At 41.2% G+C, this 13,583-nt stretch overlaps 1 long non-coding RNA gene across 1 annotated transcript; it reads right to left on the bottom strand.

The window, feature by feature from the left end:
* Positions 1-9,640: 9,640 nt before the first annotated feature.
* LOC117795953 lies at positions 9,641-11,925 on the bottom strand. Its single transcript, XR_004620132.1, has 3 exons — positions 10,829-11,925; positions 10,484-10,589; positions 9,641-9,786 (listed from the first exon to the last, which is right to left on the bottom strand). It is a non-coding gene; the product is annotated as an uncharacterized LOC117795953 (long non-coding RNA).
* Between the last annotated feature and the right edge of the window lie 1,658 nt (positions 11,926-13,583).

The following is a 13,583-nucleotide window of genomic DNA, read 5'->3' as shown; positions in this document are numbered from 1 at the left end:
TGCTAGCAAGGACATCCCCATTCCTCCCTTATCCCATGACCCCCTCCCTGGATGGATAGGGGAGGTCCAGGCCTGTTTTCTGGCTTTAAGATAATTGCCATATCTTAGTTTCCTTCCCCATGCTTTGATACATCTGTCCTTGTTTTGCTGATAAAAAAAAACTAAGTAAAAGCCATATGCACAATTCCGCTGCTGCCACTCTCCCTTGTAGAGGCAGCCCTCCATGACCCCTCAGATTGGCGTCTGAGAGCATTATTTCAATGCGCAGCGACATCAACCACCATAATAGTGTGATTATCATCAATATTCACTGCATGTCAATTCTGTATTAGTGTGAGGAATCCACGCAATCCACTTTACACACTGAGTAGAAAATACACACAAATAGAGAATAATTTCATTCTAACATGTAAACATAGTACTCACTGTAAATAAAACAGGAGTTCAAAGGAGAAATATGCACACAGCCTGGAAGGAAAAATTAAAGGTGACTTCATGGAGCAGATGAGCAGTGAAGAACAATTAGGATTTGGTGGGGCGACATGGAGGAAACAGTGATTCCAGGGGCAGGGAAATCATGAGCCAAGCTCATGGAGTAAGCTCCTGAAGTTTTGAGCAGAGGAATAGCAAAATGTACATTCTAGAATACTGCAATGGTTGTGTTCACCAAGATAGAAACATTCTTTTCTTTCTTTCTTTTTTTTTTTTTTAAGATTTTAGTTATTTATTTATTTGACAGAGAGAGACATAGCCAGCAAGAGAGGAAACACAAGCAGGGGGAGCGGGAGAGGAAGAAGCAGGCTCCCAGTGAGCAGCATGGAGCCCGATGTGGGGCTCGATCCCAGGACCCCGGGATCACGCCCTGAGCCAAAGGCAGAAGCTCAACGACTGAGCCACCCAGGCGCCCCATGAAACATGCTTTTCTTTCTTATGGCAACATAGGGCCTAGGCCATCATGGGGGCCTCATCCGTGTGTGTTGAGATAAACAAATGCCTTATTTATAATACAGTCATCACTCGCTCTCCTTTATTCCCATGGGAATACAATAAATGACATGGTCCTTTTCCTCCTACCTCCCATTTTTCTTTCTTTTTAAATCTCTGCTTTTCCCCCTTCAGATTCATTGCCCGTCTTTCTCTCCTTCCTCTCGTTTCTTGCTCTGTTTGGAGTTTAAAGTAGAAGCACAGGAAATGAGATAGAAGGCTGCACAGACCAGTGCTGCCTGCTGATTCCAGTGTCCAGCACGCTGGAGCGCGGTCACTGTACTTACCACCTGTCATTTCCTCCCACAGTGTTCCCACTCTGACTCCAGGAAGATGCCAGAACTATTTTTGCCGAGACTTACAATACGGCATGTCTTCCAGCTCAAGCTACTGCATTAACTACATTTCCCAAAGTAGGATAATTAAGTTATCAGAAAAAAAACATAGATTAGAAAAAGAATGTTGTACCTTCTTGTCTATTTATGACATCATTCTTTTCTTTTTTTTTAAGATTTTATTTATTTATTAGAGAGAGAGTGTTCAAGTTGGGGGTGGGGGCAGATGGAGAAGGAGAAGCAGACTTCCCACTGAGCAGGGACCCCAACGACTTGGGGCTTGATTCCAGGGCCCTGAGATCATGACCTGAGCCGAAGGCAGACGCTTAGCAAACTGAGCCACCCAGGTGCCCAGACATCATTATTTTCTGACAAGAATAATTTCTTTTTATAATCAGGTAATTCAGTTTGAGTCAACTGCTTCTTTGTTACAGAAAGTGTCAGAATAAACATTGTGAATTAAAAGCTTTATTTGTAAAACTTAATTAGGTCTTATGGCAGAATTTTGAGGCTGGTATCTATGTAAATTCTGCACAGCTAGGAAATAAAATCAAACTAAATATTTTCTTTGATGACCAAATATGCTCACATTTAGTTTTGCTTTCATGCAAAACATAATAAAGCACAAAGACAGAAAAAAACAAAATTAAGAGTCATCACCCATAATCCCACCCTATAGATACAAATTGGTTGTTTTTTTTTTTTTTTTTAAGATTTATTTATTTGACAGAGAGAGACAGCCAGCGAGAGAGGGAACACAAGCAGGGGGAGTGGGAGAGGAAGAAGCAGTCTCCCAGCGGAGGAGCCAGATGTGGGACTCAATCCCAGAACGCCGGGATCACACCCTGAGCCGAAGGCAGACGCTTAACGACTGCGCCACCCAGGCGCCCCTAGATACAAATTGTTAACAGTTTGATATACATATCACTTTTTTCTTTCATTTTTATTTATTTATATGATTTTAAATTTTTTAAAAAAAGGGAAAGGATTTTTGTTTCCAACTAGGCAATATATCGATCGATATTGCTGCATAGCATTCCCTCTGTGGATGACTGTGTTTTTCTTAGCCAAACTCATATTCTTTAGTATTAAGATTGTTTTCCATGTTTTGATATCATAAACAGTATTGTGTTAAACATTCTTATTCAAACATCTTAGTATATTATCTCTATTTCCTTACAATAAATTGTTTAATGCAGAATTTCTATGTTTAACATTAAACATTTAAACATTGTTTTGATCCATATGTCTTCTCCCCCACCCCCTCCTTTAACAAAACTTCTAGTTATGATCTAACTTTAGGGAAACAATGCCAGGCCCAGATTCATTGTGAAGGCCCAAACTTTCTGGTTCAGGTGCTGGGTATATCTGGTCTTTTCCACATAAAAAAACCTTTCTCTATAAATAATCTGATAAATGAATTCTCACCTGAGGGTGAGGTTGTGAGAACATCACAGCTGGAAACAGCCTTTGCTGAGAGGTGCTCACTAATTTCTGAAAGAAGGAGTGGATGAGGTGTGCCTACCTGGGTTGGCATAAGTCATCCCACAGGGTTTACATGTCAACAGGAAGTCACTCGATGATGGAGAAATGGCTTTCTAGTTATGTAATTTCAGTCACCTGTGAAGAAGTAGGGGGATATATTCTGGGCAAGGTGAAGACAACGAACCTTTCCTGTTATTTCTGCAAACTCCTCCATAGATTATGACTTATTCTGCCTACTCATAAGGAAAAGCTGGGGGGAGGGGGAATAACTCTGAAATCCCAAATTTATGCTTTCCACTCTCTGGCCGTGACATGGTATCCTTTGGTCTACTTACTGAAATGCTTCATTCCAAATGGTTTTATCTCATCGAGACTACTTATCTGTTGAACATCATTTTTCAAATGTTCTTCTCCCCTTGTTGCCCAGCCTTAGACTCCATGGTCCAACTCTGTAATTGCGTCCTTGCGAACTGCCTTGACTCTGTTTCTCCATTCTCTTTCCATTTACTCATCTGGCAAAGCACCTGTCCTCCATCATAAGTACACTTGGGCAACTGATTACTGTAGAAACTTGCACAACGGTGCTGGTGAGTCTCATCTTAGGTATGTGTCTCAGATTTCTGTGGGCCCTTGACACCTCCCAGGAACCCCACTGCATTTCCTGCTCTCTGAGCTATTTGTATTGTTCCCTCTCCTCTCTTCCTAACCTGATCCGCATTGCCCTCCTGCATCTTCACTTCCAACTGATGACTTAGCCTCATAGTTCATGAAGAAAATGGAAACAATTAGATTGGAGCTTCCTCATCATCTATTAACTACCCACGTCTGCTGTGCTCTATCCTATCATGGCGGAGGGAAAGGGGCCCTGTCCATGCAAAACCAAACCTCTGCCTGTGCTCTGGATGTCATCCCTTCTTGCTACTCATGGGCTTCAGTCTCCAACTTCACTGTCTCCCTCTCAATTAGCCTCATCAGCGTCTTTTCATCTCTTATCCAGCATCCTAGATAACTCTCCCCCACCTTATTCCAACTCCCCTTCAGCTACCATGTCATTTCTTTACTCCCCAGTCACAACAACTACTTGAAATGATGATCTGTACTCTGTGTCCCCACTTTTTCAATTTTCATTTACTTTCAAGCCCATTCCAAGGCTTCTATTACTAAAACTAAACCCAATGTCAAACATCATCCTCATCCAATATAGCTGTCCACTCTGTTTGGGATGAACACTCTTCTCTTTTGCCTCCCTGACGCTCCCTGGTCCTCTTCCTACCTCCGAAGCCACTCCTTTCCAGTTGCCTTTGCTGGATTCTCTTTCTCTTCTGGAACTCTAAATGCTGGCCTGCAGCAGATCTCTCTTTCCTCACTTTCTTCTTTCCAGAGGTGGTTTCTCTCTTGGAAGCCCACAACTGTTGGTAGTGTCTAAAGTCCAGAGACTCTGGGGAACCTGTGTGGCTCAGTTGGTTAAGCATCCGACTCTTGATTTTATCTTGCGTTGTGGTCTCAGGGTTGTGGGATTGGGCCCCATGTTGGGTTCTGCACTCAGTGCAATCTGCTTGGGATTCTCCCTTGCCCTCTACCCCTCCCCCCATTGGTACGTGCTCTCTCTCTCTCTGAAATTTTTTTAAAAATTCAAAATAAATGAAGTCCAGTGACACTTAAATACCCATCATTATCATAATCTCTCCCCTGAACCACAGACTTTGTCTGACTTCTTACCTGTCATATCCATTCATGGGTCTAATAAGTATTTCAAAATTAACATATGCCTAATATGGAACACTTGATTTTCCTGTTTCTCCTCATTTTTTTCCTACTTCAAGTAGTGGTACCATCCCCCTTCCTGTGGACTGGCCAAAAGTCTTGAAGTTATCCTTGATTCTTCTCTCCTTCCCTCATTCGCTAGATCCAATGCATTAACAAAACTTTATCTCAAATTATATTTCAAATCTGCTTGCCTCTCTCCATCTCTACTGCCAACTGTAGTCAAAACTGTCATCAATTCTCTCTTGAATTGGTGGAAGAACAATTTAACTCCTTTCCGTTCTTTCATTTTTGTCCTTCCTCAATCCATTTTCCACTAAGTACCCAGAATGATCTTCAAAAAAAATTAATCAACGCATGTTGTTCCTCTGCTTAAAATCCACCAGTGGGTTCCCATTGGATTTAGAATAAAGTCCAAACTCCTTACCTGACTCTAAAGTTGCCTCATGTGATCTGACCCCTGCTTCCCTTCCTGACCTTGTAGCACTCTTCTCCTCAATCACTGTCTTCCAGGCAGACTATGTTCCAGACCTACTTTCTGTTATTCGAACATGATAAATGCAGACCTGGCCCAGGGCCTTTGTACTTACTGAACCCTCTGCCTAGAGCACCCTAGTTAAACCATTTGAAACTCATTATCCATTGTCCTGCTGTATGTCTTTATAGCTCTTAACTCTAAAATTTTCACCTAAGTATTTTACTCTTAGTGACTGCTAATAAATATTTTTGGAAGAAACAAAGGATGCTGCTTAATGACAATGAAGCTTGTTCACTGGTTGATTTATGCTTTAATTATCTTCAATAAAAAATATGCTTGGGCATCTGTCCAAAATCGAAGCAAGATTCTAAAGTTGAGGAAAATGCGAACAGAATTACAAATAACATATTGGCATTGCTTCAGAGTCTGTCCTTTTAAATGCTAGATTTGAGATACTTCTTGAGATTGTAATAAAATTATAATCTAGCTGTTTATTCTCCTATTCACCTCCCACTGTTGACAAGGCAGAACTCTGATTCCCCTGCCAAAGCAGTGCTCTCTGCCAGTTGAAGCCAGAATCTGTGACCAATGGGCAAGAATGAGGCAGACTGGCCACATGCCGCTCTCTATACCAGCTGTGGTTTCCTCAGCAGCCAGCCTTATTCGCACAACTCACTCTAAATTATCCCTTTGTCTTTGATACACCGCATTCTGTTCTGAGAGGTCGAGGTGTGGATTTATTTCTCATGTTTTCTGCTCATATAGGGAACTTCACCACATACCCTTAGGGATAAAATGACTATCATGTTTCAGTAGTGATTTTTGTGTTCTTTACTTTCTTCTCTGGAAGTGTTGTTCGACCTATTTGGTATTTCTTATTTTAGTCTCCTGGTCTCTGAAATAACGTTCATGGTTTTCTTTCTTATATCTCTAATCTGAATTGTGAAATATGTTTTCTGGTCTATTTTCCATTTCATTAATTCTCTCTCTACTCAAGTGTTTAGCTTGTCCATTGAGTTTTAAAAAAAAAAATTCCAAGTAGTATATTTTTCATGTGCGGGATTCTTATATGTCCTTTTCCAAATGAAAATGTTCTACTTTTTCCATAATATGCAATTCCTGCATTATGGAGCATATTTCTTCTTTTACCTCTTTCAATATTTTAAATACAGTTATTTTAAAGGTTCTTTCATGTCGTTCTAGTACCTCTCATTCTTAGACGGGAATGATCTTACTTGTGATTCTCCCTTGGGTGCTTCGTTTCCTGGATGGTTTGTAACTTCTACCTATCAGCTCATCTGTGGTGAATCCTGTTTCCTACGAGCCCCACCTTCCTTGGTTTTGCAGACATGTTACAGGGAGGGCAGGTTAGCTTCCTGCGGCTTCTCAGGACTGGTGTCCTTGAGTGTTCTGGTCTCTGTTTCGCAGATGGGACAACTCCTTCGCCTTAGACAGGAGTTCTTCTGACACAGGTTAGTGGCTTCATCTTCTGCCGTTGTGAACATCATGTATTTGATCTGTGAACATTGGCTATATGAACATCAAAACCCCACCTCCCAACTCCAGAAGCTTGTGTCGAGTTCTAATACCATCTTCATCTATCCAGTTTTACTTTTGCGTGCTACTTTGATTTTGAGCTTACTGTTCATTCTCTACCCCCTAACAGTTTCTTTCCTTCAAAAAATATTTATCAAATGTCTATGAATGTGCTAGGCACAAAGCGAAGCCTTAGAGAGTCAGTGATGAAGTAAATAATGTCTTTTCTCTCAAGCATTTTACTTTCGAGCGAGTTCTCTTTCTTCTCCCATGCTCTAAATGTCCTAGAAACAGTTCTGTTAGATTTTATCCAGCACGTCTATGCGTTTGGAGTGTATATGTATGTGGGGGTTACAGGGAGAGGGCGTCCTCCTGCAGCAGCGCCATCTGCCAGCAAGCCCAGCTGTTCCTCTTCCCCGACCTGGGCCCAGTGAAGTTGAGAGGATGGTAAGGCTTCTGGCATACCTTGCAGACTGTGACTATATTTCTATCCACACGTAACCTGAGAGGCAGCTGAGTAAGATTAACTCTTAAAAATGTGGACTTTGGAGCCTAAATGCCCAGGCTCAAAACACAGCTGAGCCACTTAATAGTTATGTAGTCTTGGGCAAAAATCTCTCTTGGTGCCTCAGTTTCCTCATCCGGAAAGGCAGTCCAATAATAATATCTTCCTTATATGTTTATTAAAAGGATTCAATGTCTAAAATGCTTAAAATAGTATCTGGCATATTGTAAATAATTTTTTTAAAAGATTTTATTTATTTGTTTTAGAGAGAGATAATGTGAGTTGAGGCAGGGCAGGGGCAGAGGGAGAGGGAGAGAGAATCTCTGCTGAGCACAGAGCCTGACATGGGGCTCAATCCCAGGACCCTGAGATCATGACCTGAGCGGAAACCAAGAGTGGGGTACTTAGCCACCCAGGCGCGCCAGTAAATACTTACTATTTAGTAGCTGCCACACAAAATCAGTGGCTGCTGTTCACTGAATTGCATCCTGCACCCACCCGAATTCATACGTTTAAGGGCTGGTGTCTGCATGCACACACCGAAGGCCACATGAGCAGTGAGATGGCCGCCATTTGCAAGCCAGCAAAAGAGCTTTTAATAGTAGCCAAATCTGCTGTGACCTTGACCTGAGACTTCTGGCCTTCAAAACTGTGAGAAAATGAATGTGTGTTATTTAAGCCATCCAGTCTATGGTATTTTGTCCTGGCAGCCTAAAAAGACTACCACAGTGGCCAGTGCTAAACACAGTGCTGTACACCTAGCAGGTCTGCCGATGTTTATTGCTGCCTTTATTGCTATATTTTGGTTTGTGTCATCTGCATGCCTTGTAAGGCAGGGCATGTGGGTGAGATGGCTCGTTATAGTGGTCCACCAGTCTGGCGGGGCTGAGTGGTTAGCTGTGGCAAGATAGGGAGCTGGGAAACCAAACCAGGTCCAAACCGGGGGAATGTCTAAAGTCTCCATGGAGACTGCATTAGTTTGCTGGGGCTGCCATAACAAAGTACCAGAGACCGGGCTTTAACAATACAAAATTGATTTCCTCACCATTCCGGAGGCTAGAAGTCCAAGATCAAGGAGTCAGCAGCATCTCCTCCAAGGCCTTTCTCCCAAGCTTGTAGATAGCTGTCTTCTCTCTGTATCTTTACATGGCCTTTCCCCTGTGTGTGTCTGTGTCCTAAGCTCCTCTTTTCAGAAGGACACCAGTAGTATTGGATTAGGGCTCACCGTAATAACTTCATTTTTTACCTAACTACTATTCCTCTTTGAAGGTCCTATCTCTAAATACAGTCACATTCTGAAGTACTGGGCCTTAGGTCTTCCACATGAATTTTGGGGGATACAATTCGGCCCATAACAAGGACAGAACAAATTCTGCTGGACACTTCCTTTCTGTGGGAGCACTTATTCCAGCTTACTTCTGTGTTGACTTATCTGCTCCTGGAATGTGTTCATGGTGCCGAGTGATTGCTAACAGAAATAACCCAGGGCACCTGGGTGCCTCAGTTGGTTAAGCTTCAATTCTTGATTTTGGCTCAGGTCCTGATCTCAGGGTCATAAGATTGAGCCCTGTGTGGGGCTCCCTGCTCAGTGTGGAGTCTGCTTAAGACTTTCTCTGCCCCTCTGCTCCCCCTCTTTCTCTCTCTCTCTCTCAAATAAATAAATCTTAAAAAAAGAAAGAAAGAAAGAAAGAAAGAAATACCCCTCTCTTCAGTCTCAACATGGCAAAACCCCATGGGCTTAGCAAAGCTCAGAAAAAATGCTCCTACTTCTATGAAGCCTTCTCTGAATCCTGTATCCCATTCTCTCCTTCATCCTCCCCTCACTATAAAGCAAGTATTGCATCCCTCCTCTGAACTCAGAGAACAGCTTGTTGTCTGTATTTTCCTTATGAACTCGTTGCTTATATGGGTCTACATGTTCCTGCTATCTCATCAGTTAGAGGTAAATATCCGAAATAAATCTCCATCTGCTCCATCTCTGTGTCATTGCAGTCTTTGCTCTAAATACTTGTTGAAGGAAAAAAAAATGCGTGCTAACAGTGACCACCAAACTGACTCCTACTTCACCCTTAAAGTCAAATATTGAGAAGTTCCCCCAAATCTCTCATCAATGATTGGCTTATTTTAAGACCTTACATGCTTAGTGGAACTTTTGCCAGCTACAGAGGGTGAGCACTTTGGAGGCCTGGGTGGAAGAGGCATGAAATTAATATATGCTTTTATTCAGGCAGATAGATACCTTTAGCAGGAGAGAATGTCATGCTAGAATGATGTGGAATTCTCAAGGACTCACACAAGAGGTCCACAGCAGAAGTGAATTGGGATAGAATGGTTTTTTGCAGGGACTCATTAATTTCTACATAAATACTTTAAAGCCCAGAGAAGTAAATGCCTTCTGAATTTGTTTTTCCATTTCATCTTAAATGGAGTTCCCACGGTTTGACTCTTTTTTTTTTTTAATTTTATTTTATTATTTTATTTATTTGACAGAGATAGAGACAGCCAGCGAGAGAGGGAACACAAGCAGGGGGAGTGGGAGAGGAAGAAGCAGGCTCATAGCAGAGGAGCCCGATGTGGGGCTCGATCCCATAACGCCGGGATCACGCCCTGAGCCGAAGTCAGCCGCTTAACCGCTGTGCCACCCAGGCGCCCCCCAGGGTTTGACTCTTGTTTTGAATGATGTCTTTGTAACAAACTTCCTGTGTTGAAAAGAAACACACTGCATTTTTGTAAATGTAGTTCCACAGAAATGAGGAACAGTTCCAAATGTCTTCCTAGTTTAAGGTCTTTATGCAATTTTTTTTGAGATTTCAAATCCCTTAGTCTTTATCATGTGTATATCTCTATAATATAAACTGTAATACAATATAATACAATTATAATATACAACTGCATCTTTAAATAATACATAATAATACTATAAATACATAGCATATCTCTATATAGTATACAAACAATATGATGATAATTATATACTACTATATCTCTATAACATACCACTATAATAACATTTCAGGTAATGTGTTTCAATTTTTAAACTTTTCCTAGTGTCTTGACTTATTTTGCTTTAAATTATTTATCAACAGAAATCTGAACATTTACTGCATATCTTCAGCCTTATGGTGATAAACTTTTCCCTTTATTTTAGTTTCATATTAATAAGGTCGAGTGGAAATGGGACAAATTGGCTCTGCATCTCTGCCAGAAATCAATCTGCTTCCACATAAAAGTTGTTCAAATGTCATTGACTCCGATTTTAGCAGAACTAGGGACATCACCACCAAATGTATCTGTTTTATAAGACAGAGTGATTTGAGTGTGACCATATTTTAAAATAAAAATAAAAATTTTTTTACCATTCCAGTTACAACAGTTTATTGTTATATTTTTACTTACAGCTTTTCAATTTCTTGATGCCTCATATTTTAAGGCAACAGCCCTCCTTAATGCAGCATTAGAAGTGTGCAGCAAATTTTTGAAATGTTAATAACTGTAATGTAGCCTAGATAAGAAAGAAACATTAATATTAAAAGCCTGAAGAAATGTAAAATTGAGAAGAAGTCCAACTGAAAGTGTTTACACAAAATAGTCTACTTCTTATAGATGTGAAGTCGATGCATAGAAGCCAATAATCTCTTTTCTTTCCCCTTTCTTCCCCTCATCTCCTAGCTGCGCACACACTGAGAAACTCTCATCTTGCCTCATTCCCCGTCCAGGGAGATGGAAAAAAACAATTCTCACCCCAGTTCAGTTCCATGCCTTCTGGCAGTCTGTGCAGAGGTCAAAGCTGCCTGTGATTTTCCACTGTCGCTGGACATAAACCTGGGGAGAAGGCGGGGATTTTAGAGCCTGACTGTGCTCTACCCACCACTGAGGGTCAGCCTGTCGTGCTGAGGAGCTGGGGAGGAGAAGGGCCTGGAGCAGACCAGTGTTAAGTCAGTATTTGTTGATGAATGAATGAGTAGAAAAAGAGGATAGTGTATATTTTTATGAATACAAGTTATAGGTAATCGCCCTCTCCTTCAGTTTTGAGAAGGAAACAAAGAATTTTTTTCATTGTCATCGTTTCTTCATCTTTACTTTCAACCCTGCTGAAACTTTCTCCTGAGAAGAGGATTTCAGATTTCTTGATTCTGCTCCAGGAATATTTATTTGCTTCTCTTCTCCCTCGGCACAGTTTTCTTTTCAGGGAAACAAGAAGCTCTTCTTGGCACGGTGGTCCCTGGTTTGGGGTGTGTGAGGAAGAGGCAGATCTCCTGGGATGTTCTGATGGGGGGCTGGGGGGAGCTCCTGAGGTGGGGGTGCCTGCACTGACAGAAGTCTGAGAGCAGAGAGCATTCTGCTGGTAGTAGACCTCTCAGCTTGAGTTTGTCGTGTAAAGTCTTTATGTTGCTTGATTTTTTAATGATATTTTCTGCAGGTAGAGAATGCCAGGTTGAGAGTTTTTTGCTTGCTTTCCATTCGGGACTTTAAAGATTTTGCTCCATGGTCCTTTGACTTCTATAGTTTCTCCTGAGAAGTCTTTTGTTATTCTTGCTTTTGCATGTGATATCTTTTCCTCCCTGGCTGCTTTTAAGGTCTTGTCTTTATCAGTATTCTCCAGCAAATTTATTACGGCACACCTGGGTATTCTTCTATGTCTTTATTTAATATATCCAATCTTTCCTCTGGCTTCTTGAAAATATAGAATATAGTTATAACAGATGATTTAGGGCCCATGCCTACTAATTCTATTATCTTTGTTATTTCTGGGTTTTGTTTTTATTAATGTACTTCTCTTTCTGTCTACTAAGTCTGTATTACTTTATTAGATTAGAGATGGGCTAACTTAGGCTAATGATTACAAAATGATACTAACGACATTTCAAGTTATATACCTACAATCCACCAACAAATTACTGATCTACACATAGCTTATCATTTTCCAAAAGCTACTCAAGCATCTTTTCTTGAAATTATGATTACATTTGCTGTTGGGATTACATAGTGTGAAAATTACAAAAATTTATTTTGAATTTTCATTATGAGCTCAAATAATATTATATTAATATTGAATTTTTCTTGCTACTCCCACAATATTTGTGTATAAAGTATTTTTTCCAGTTTTATTGAGATATAATTGCCATATAACATGTATTAGCTTTAGGTATACAACATGATGATTTGACATGCATATACTGTGAAATGATTACCACAATAAATTTAGTTAATATCCATCACCATACATAGTTACAATTTTTTTTGAGTGATGAGAACTTTTAAGATCTACTCTCTTACCAACTTTCAAATATATAATACAGTATTATTAACTATAGTCACCATGCTATACATTACATCCCCAGGACTTATTTATCTTAAATGGACTTTTCTCCTGGTTTTTAGCCATATTTTCCTGATTCTTGGTATGCCTGCTGATTCTTATTGGATATTCTTTATAATGAATTTCACACTGTTGGGTAATGCCTCCATTTAAAGTGTGCTGCACTTGCTTCTGACACACCCTTAGGTTATACAGATATTTGAGCCTTCTGAGGCTTGCTTTTGCCTTTTGTTGGGATGGGTCAAGAGTAGCTTTAATCTCAGGTTAATTCAGCACTGCTACTAAGGTGAGAAACTTCTGAAGACTCTCCCTGATGTTCCACATATTACAAAGTCTTTTCACGCAGGCTGGTGGGAGGGAGAACTGTTCCCAGCCTGTGTGAGCACCAAGAACTATTTGACATACTGCTTCCCAGCAGCTCTCTCCCCAGCACCCACAGAGCAGTGCTCCACCAGAGACCCGTCTGCAGCTCTTCAGCATGACTCCTCTGTGCCACTCAGTTCTCCCTAGACTTTTCCTCACAAATTCTAGCTGCCTCGGCCTCTTTGAACTTCAGTCTCTGTCCCTTCAGCTCAATGAGGCCGGCAGGTGCTGTTTGGGTTCCGACTGGTTGAACTGTAGCCTGAACACTCTGTCCAGGGCCACACTCTGTCCAGGCAATCATAGGTCTCTCATTTTGATTTCTTTTTCTCTCAGGCCTCATAGTTCTCTGTGTCTGTGTGCCAGTGCCCTTTTTTAGACAGTTTTTCCCCCATATATTTTGCCTGGTTTTCTAGTTGTTTATGGTGGGAGGACAATTTCCATAACAGTAATCCTTTGTGGGCAGACACAGAAGTCTCTTGTAGTGTAGTTTTACATGTGCTTCTCTGGGGCCCCAGACATTGGCCATTTTTATGGGAACTCTTGGCTTGCGATTCCTACACCATGTGGTGCTGTAAATTTGGACCCCACAAGCATGCAGTACTGGCTTGAGGAATCCATTAACTTTGTTTTTCTACCCAGAACCACCCCCAGGCAGATGGCAAGCTTCCGTGTAGCTTCTCCCTGTCAGTTGGTGGTATTTTTACCATTCCCAATTTTTTGACTAAGCTACCCTTTGCGTACTCCAGCCTTGTGCAGGACCTTGGCGAATAGCTGCCCATGTTCAACAGTCGAAGCCACGTCTCTTGTTTTGAC

The sequence above is a fragment of the Ailuropoda melanoleuca genome, chromosome 14, assembly GCF_002007445.2.
Source record: "Ailuropoda melanoleuca isolate Jingjing chromosome 14, ASM200744v2, whole genome shotgun sequence".
In the NCBI taxonomy this organism is placed as follows: domain Eukaryota; kingdom Metazoa; phylum Chordata; class Mammalia; order Carnivora; family Ursidae; genus Ailuropoda; species Ailuropoda melanoleuca.
Note: the sequence above shows the minus strand (reverse complement) of the source record. Positions and strands in the feature narration are given on the sequence as shown.